We start from the raw sequence: 7,785 nt of genomic DNA on the forward strand, positions 1-7,785 counted from the left end.
TCAGTACACGCTCACTGACACCATTCCATACACACTCATGAACACCACACAGTACACAATCACTGACACCAGTCAGCACTCTCCCACTGACACCACTCAGTACATGCTCACTGACACCATTCAGTACACACTCACGAACACCACACAGTACACAATCACTGACACCAGTCAGCACCTTCTGACTGACACCACTCAGTACACACTCACTGACACCATTCAGTACACACTCACTGACACCATTCAGTAAATGCTGGCTGACACCATGCAGTACACTCTCACTGACACCACTCAGTATACGCTCACTGACACCACTCAGTACACAATCACTGAAACCACTCAGTACACACTCACTGGCACAACACAGTACACAATCACTCACACCACTCAGTCACTGACACAATTCAGGATACACTCACTGACATCACTCAGTACACAATCAATGACACCACCCAGTTCACAATCACTGACACCACTCTGTACACACTCACTGACACCATGCAGTGCACACTGACTGACACCGCGCAGTACACATTCACTGACACCATTCAGTACACATTCACTGACACCACACAGTACACAATCACTGAAACCACTCAGTACAAACTCACTGACACCACTCAGTACACACTCACTGACACCGCGCAGTACACACTCACTGTCACCACTCAGTACACGCTCACTGACACCACTCAGTACACAATCACTTGACACCACGCAGTACACAATCACTGACACCACTCAGTACACAATCACTTGACACCACGCAGTACACAATCACTGACACCACTCAGTACACGCTCACTGACACCACACAGTACACTCTCACTGACACCACCCAGTACACACTCACTGACACCACGCTGTACACGCTCACCCCTGACACCACACAGTACACTCTCACTGACACCACCCAGTACACACTCACTGACACCACCCAGTACACACTCACTGACACCACACAGTGTACGCTCACTGACACCACTCAGTACACAATCACTGACACCACGCAGTACACTCTCACTGACACCACTCAGTACACACTTACTGACACCACGCAGTACACAATCCCCGACACCACTCAGCACTCTCTCACTGACACCATTCAGTGCGCACTCACTGACACTACTCAGTACACACTCACTGACACCACTCAGAACACACTCACTCACACCACTCAGTACACACTCACTGTCCCCTCCATCCCAACTGTGTAAACACGGACTGCAGTGAGACCTAGTTTGAGGGGAAGAATGTAGAATATCTTTTGAGTGCACATTGGGTCAGATTTGAAATGACATATTCAATGTTCACAATTCTCTGTTGGTGCGAGTCTCTGTCGCGGCAGAAAAGGAAATTATTTGCTGCTGAAAACAGCCAAGGCAGCCAGTTAGGAGGCTGGAAGAACACAGCAAGCCAGGCAGCATCAGGAGGTGGAGAAGACAACATTTCGGGTGTAAGCCTTCTTCAGGGGTGGGCCTGAGGGTCAGGGGAGCTGCAGATAAAGAGGGGGCTGTGGAGGAGGGTTTGGGTGGAGTGAGGAACAGAGTGGTGAGGTCAGGATAGGTGAAGACAGGTAGAGGGTATGCCCTGATTGGTCAATGGGAGGAATGAGTCCGGTTGGTAGCTGAAAGGAAAGGTCGGTTAGAGGACTGGAAGGAAGTGCGAGGGGCTGGGAACGGAGTCGGGGGATGGGGAGGGAGGTTATTTGAAATTGAGGAACTTAATGTTGAGTCCTCCAGGCTGTAGGCTACCAACTGGGTTCATTTCTCCCATTGATCAATCAGGCCGTACCCTCTACCTGTGTTCACCTATTACTGCCTCACCAGTCAGCCCCTCTCTCCACCCAAACCTTCCCCCAAACACCCCCACCCCTTTACCTGCAGCTCCCATTATCCCCACCCTCAGTCCTGAGGGAGGGTGAGACCCAAAACATTCATTTCTCCACCTCCCGATGCTGCCTGGCTTGGTGTCCACTTCCAGCCTCCTGCTTGTCTACCTTGGGTTCCAGCATCTGCAGTATTTTTGTCTCTACCTGAAAGCACCCATCCTTATCCCGACATGATATTGAATGGTGTGCAGTGAGGAACTGCTGCATCATATACAGGCAATAGGGAAATCGCTGCTGCATGCCACTTTGGCAGCTCTGCTGCTTCTCTCCTGCTGCACTGACGTTGCTTTTACATCATGGGGTGTTTTAGGGCTCACTTCTCATCGGTCATGAAATGGTCAAGAGTGCTTGTGGTAAGTCGTTGGGCTGCACCCAGTGGGCAAATGCCCAGGGTCACAATGTAAGGTGAGGTTACAGTTGCATGACACCTTCAATGTCTGGGTGTGTGTGTGCAATGCTTTGGACAGTCACACATGGCCTGGACACAGAGAAATCTCCCTCACAGCACAATGTACTTACTCCAACTACATGGGCCCTGGCCACAACCATTTTCATTTCCATTGAGCACTTGTGGTTTTCAGGAGAGTGGAAGCTCTTTGGGCCGTGAGTTCTGTGAGTCGATCTGAGTCTTCATCTGCACACTGAGCCTGCTAGCATCAAGCCCATCTGGTCAACATGCCAGCAGTGGTATGTAGCTGGGGGTGAGGGTAATGGGAGCTGCAGGTAAAGGGGAGGGTCTGTGTGGTGGAGGGTTTGGGTGGAGAGAGTGGGGCAGTAGTGAGGCAGTGATAGGTGAACACAGGTAGAGGGTACGGTCTGATTGGTCAATGGGAGGAATGAAGCCAGTTGGTAGGTGACAGCTTCGAGGGTACTTTCTTCGGAAGTCAGGCTGTTGCTCACCATCGATAATTCGACCTGAGCCCTTTCGTGGTCTATCTCCGCCCCACTTTCACCGTGAGCTGTCCCACATTACCTTTTCACTTTTCTTCTGTTTGGACTCACCATGATTATGTTCCAGAGCCTTTTTCCTGCGGCACTGGACCCTGGATACCCGCAATCACACTTGACTGTCTGTGGATGGACACCTCACATTGACCATGGTGCACCACTTCAGCAACGTGGCTGGGTAGCCCCGAACAATGAGTAACCAGCATCGTGACTGATACTGTACAACTCTGCTCCCGTGTTCCTGTCTCTCACTGGATTGATGACAATGGATTCACAGGGCTGACCATGGCCAACTCTCCAGGCTGCAGTAGTATGGTCAACCAAACCGTGACCACTCTGAGCAGCTCAGACCTTGCCCAAGCCCCTGGGCTGATATCAGAGACTGCCCAGAACTTGCCAAATTCCAAAGGTGATATTATTTTAGCCAGATTACACACCTTCCAATTAGACAATTTTGTTTTTAGGAAAGTGCTTGTCTTGAATCACACTGGTAGCCAGGAAGTCCCACAGGCTTCATTACATCTTATTTATTTATTTTTATTGTAAATAATAAGCCCTACTGTTCCCAATAAACTCTTGCCCACTGTGAAGCGAGGTACTCTAACATTGTTGAAGCCTTACAACTGCTGACACATTGAGAGTTATAGAGCTTCATCGAGTCGTGCAGCGCGGAGACAGGCCATTTGGCCCAAACTGGTCCATGCTGACCAAAATGCGCATGCACTCTGACCCCATTTCCCTGCACTTGGCCCATATCCTTCTAATCCTTTCCTATTCATGTATTTGTCCAAATGCCTTTTAAATGTTGTTAATGTACCTACCTCAATAACTTCTGCTGGCAGCTCATGCCAGGTGAGAGAAACTGAGGACTGCAGATGCTGGAGATCACAGTCACAAAGTGTGGTGCTGGAAAAGCACAGCTTGGCAGGCAGCATCCGAGGAACAGGCGAGTCCTAGCTTGTCCACCTCTCCCTATAAATCAGATTGCCGTGTTCTGGCAACATCCTTGTAAATTCTTCTGCACTCTTTAAAGTTTAATAACATCGTTTCTATAGCAAGGTGACCAAACCTGAACATAATACTCCAAGTGTGTCCTCACCGATGTCCTGTACAACTGCAACTTAACCTCCTGACTTCTACACTCAAAGCCATGTCTGATGAAGACCGGTGTACCAAAGACCTTCTTCACTGACCTGTCTGCCTGTGACTCCAAAGAGGATTGATAGAGCGGTGGATGTGATCTCTATGTACTCCAATACGGCGCTCGATAAGGTTCCCCATGGGAGACTGGTCAGCAAGGTTAGATCTCATGGAATACAGGGAGAACTAGCCATTTGGATACAGAACTGGCTCAAACGTAGTAGTTAGAGGGTGGTGGTGGAAGGTTGCTTTTCATACTGGAGGCCTGTGACCAGTGGAGTGCCACAAGGATCGGTGGTGGGTCCACTACATTTTGTCATTTATAGCAATGATTTGGATGTTAACCCTGGTGTTATAGTTAGTAAGTTTGCTGATGACACCAAAATTGGAGGTGCAGTGGACAGTTAAGCAGGTTATCTCAGAGCACAATGGGATCTTGATGAGATGGGCCAATGGGCTGAGGAGTGGCAGATGGAGATTAATTCAGATAAATGCGAGGTGCTGCATTTTGGAAAGCAAATCAGAGCAGGACTTATACACTTAATGGTAAGGTCCTGGGGAGAGTAGCTGAGCAAAGAGACCTTGGAGTACAGGTTCATAGCTCCTTGAAATTAGAGTCACAGGTAGATAGGATAGTGAAGAAGGCGTTTGGTATGCTTTCCTTTATTGGTCAGAGTATTGAGTACAGGAGTTGGGAGATCATGTTGCAGCTGCACAGGACTGTGGTTAGGCCATTGTTGGAATACTGTGTCCAATTCTGGTCTCCTCCTATCGGAAAGATGTTGTGAAACTTGAACGGCTTCAGAAAAGAAGGATGTTGCCAGGGTTGGAGAGTTTGAACTATAGGGAGAGGCTGAACAGGCTGAGGCAGCTTTTTCATGCAGAGGGTTGTGCGTGTATGGAACGAGCTGCCACAGGAAGTGGTCGAGGCTGGTATAATAACAGCATTTAAAAGGTATCTGGATGGGTATATGAATAGGAAGGGTTCAGAGGGATATGGGCCAAGTGCTGGCAAATGGGCCCAGATGAGGTTAGGATATCTGGCCGGCATGGCCGAGTTGGACCGAAGGGTCTGTTTCCGTGCTGTACATCTCTATGAGTCTACGTCTCCACTTTCAGAGAACCATGCAGCTGAACTCCAAGGTCCCTCTGTTCCACTACACTCCTTAAGGCCCCAGCATTCAGCACGAAACTCCTACCTTGATCTGACTTTCCAAGGTGCAAGACTCACACTTATCTGCATTAACCTGGGCCCACTTCCCCAGCTGATCAAGGTCCTGCTGCAATTTCTGATAACCTTCCTCAGTGTCCACCATCCCGCCTATTTTAGTCTCATCTGCAAAATCGTACTTCTTCTATTTAAAAAGCTGTGAGCAAAATACTCAACAATGAATCACTTACCCATTTCACTGCAATGTCACTTTTTATTTTACTCAGGCTGCATGGGGGATTGGCGGTGGGGGAGAGGGAGCGTGCAACGTTTCACAGCGCACAATTACCACGGCCTCTCTGTTCCCTCTCATGCACTTTGCACTGCTCATTCTCATAGAGGCTGACCAAATCAGACAAAAAGCAACACCTCACCCCTCAATAAACTCCGTTATTCACCAAACTCCTCGGTTCAGATTCTGTTGCAAGCTGCACTCAGCGACCAAGTGCGCTCCAATCTCATTGATTGATAAAAACGGCGAGTTCGTTCATTTCCGGCTGGTAGACTGACACTTCCTTGGTGGAGTGCAGAGGTAGAAGACTCACAAGTGACTCACTAAAGATAGAAACTGTACTGAAAGGTTCAGACTTTATTCTACTTGAACGGGTCATTGGGAGGCAGAGGAGAGGAGCACAGGTTTAAACATGAATAGAGGAAGAAAAGATTGAATGCTGGGCTGCTCGCCTTTTCCCGACCTTCCTGTGAAATCGGGACCCAAATTGCATGATACAGAATGGGTTTCCACTTCGTGCATGTGATTTCCTGGACAGCGCTGGAGCAGATTGGGATGAACTTTCCAGAACATTTCTTCCCGAGTATGTCATGCAGTTCTTCTGACAAAGTTACTTTGGCAGAAGGTGAAATTCCAAAGGGACAGGGTGCTAGTTGGCGAGATGGCTGCTGTGTGCTGCCAAGTAATAGCAACAGCACAACTTCATTTGGGCTGGGGGTGGGTTTGCACCTGTCTACTCATCCTGCCCCTGACAATGTAAGCCAGTGGCAAACCACCACTGACTCACTGTCAAGAAAATGGTTCAGGATGAGACATCAGCAGACCACGAGTGAAGGACCCAGTTTTGGGCTGGGCACTGATGACGGAATGAAATTTGGAGAAAAGGAATAGGAAGGATTCCTTCTATGAATTCCCCCCATGAACAATAGGTCACCATCATCCCTGACTCCTGCACTGCCATTCTCCTGGATAACACCATTGTCTAGAAATGTAAATAGATCACCCAGAAATACATTCCGACCTGGGGTGTCTGAAGCACTACAAGGGAGTAGCTCAGCACCCAGTAACTGCTGGCCTTGCTGGTGATTCCGTTCCCTCGTGAATGAATCACCAAAAATGGACGCTTTTGTTTTCATTTGAACACTTTCGAAAGTATTGGTTCCCCAAATCTATCAATCGAGCTTCTAGCAGACATTGTGACGCAACTCTAGAGCAAGTGAGACTGGCTCAGAGGTAGGGACATTACCACTGAACTGCAACGTTTACAATTGATGCTGGTTGGGGAACAATGGGCGCTGGAAGCTCTCGTCAATTCGCCCATTTGACCAGTTGGTGGAGCCTCTAGAACACAATCCTCAGGAACTGTGTGTCTGTGGAAAGAGGATTCTTCCAAACGCCTGTCACACTCTGCTCTCTCTGCATCCTGTCAACCCGAACAAGCACCAAAACAGCTCAGTCCTCGAACTTTGTCAGCAAGGCTCACCTTCAACTTCAATTCATAATTTCAACATCAGAAATCCGCTCAAGGAGGCAACTTTTTAAGCAATAAAGACACATTTGTCGCGAAAAGGCAGCCTCTGGTTGGGCGGATCAACTTGCAAATGTTCAAAGCGGGCGGAGGTGGAGGGATGCACAGAGTCTCTGAGGGTTGGAGGGAGCCCAGACAGGGAGAGGCCAAAGTGGGTATTGGGTCAGAAGGAGTGTCATAACATGGAGAGGAGTGCGAGCCCCCCCTTGGATCTGGGTGGTCCCGGGCATTGAGTGAACACGGACTGTTGGATGTGGGCAATGGGGGGCGGGGGGAGAATGGGTGACCGTTCAGGAGGGGACTGGGCTAGCAGCACACACTGCCCAGTTGAGGAAAGGCCTGAGACAGCTGATGACACAGAGTGGGCGTCGTGTCTGGGAGGAGAGAGAGAGAGAGGGGCTGGGCTCCCCACAAGCGGACCCGTTCCCCCTCCCCCTTCCCAGCCCCGGGGGCACAGGGTGGCGGCTTGTTCCTTCCCTCTGTCGGCTGCTCCATTGTGGGCGGCTCCTTGTCAGCTGTCAGTCCCTTGGCCAGCCCCCTCACACATCCACTGGGACATAAAAGCAGCCGAGTCAGCCCTCAGCCCTACCGAGCTGTTCAGTTTCGGAGTGTGCTCTCTCTCTCTCTCTGTCTCTCTCTCTCTCTCTGAGTGTGGGTCTCTGTTTCTGTCCACCCCCTGAACAACCTCGAAATGACATCGCAAACCATCATCACCACCAGCAGCAGCAGCAGGAAGAGCGGAGGGATAGGAACTAGAGGGAGCATGCATGGATCCGGGTTTTCCGCCGGCTTCAATCGCTTGGGAGGCGGAGGGAGTTTTCAGACATCCCGGCGCGCCC

This window comes from Chiloscyllium plagiosum, unplaced genomic scaffold (genome assembly GCF_037043375.1).
Source record: "Chiloscyllium plagiosum isolate Xiang-an unplaced genomic scaffold, Cpla_swu_hap1 HiC_scaffold_53X, whole genome shotgun sequence".
NCBI classification, from domain to species: Eukaryota; Metazoa; Chordata; class Chondrichthyes; order Orectolobiformes; family Hemiscylliidae; genus Chiloscyllium; species Chiloscyllium plagiosum.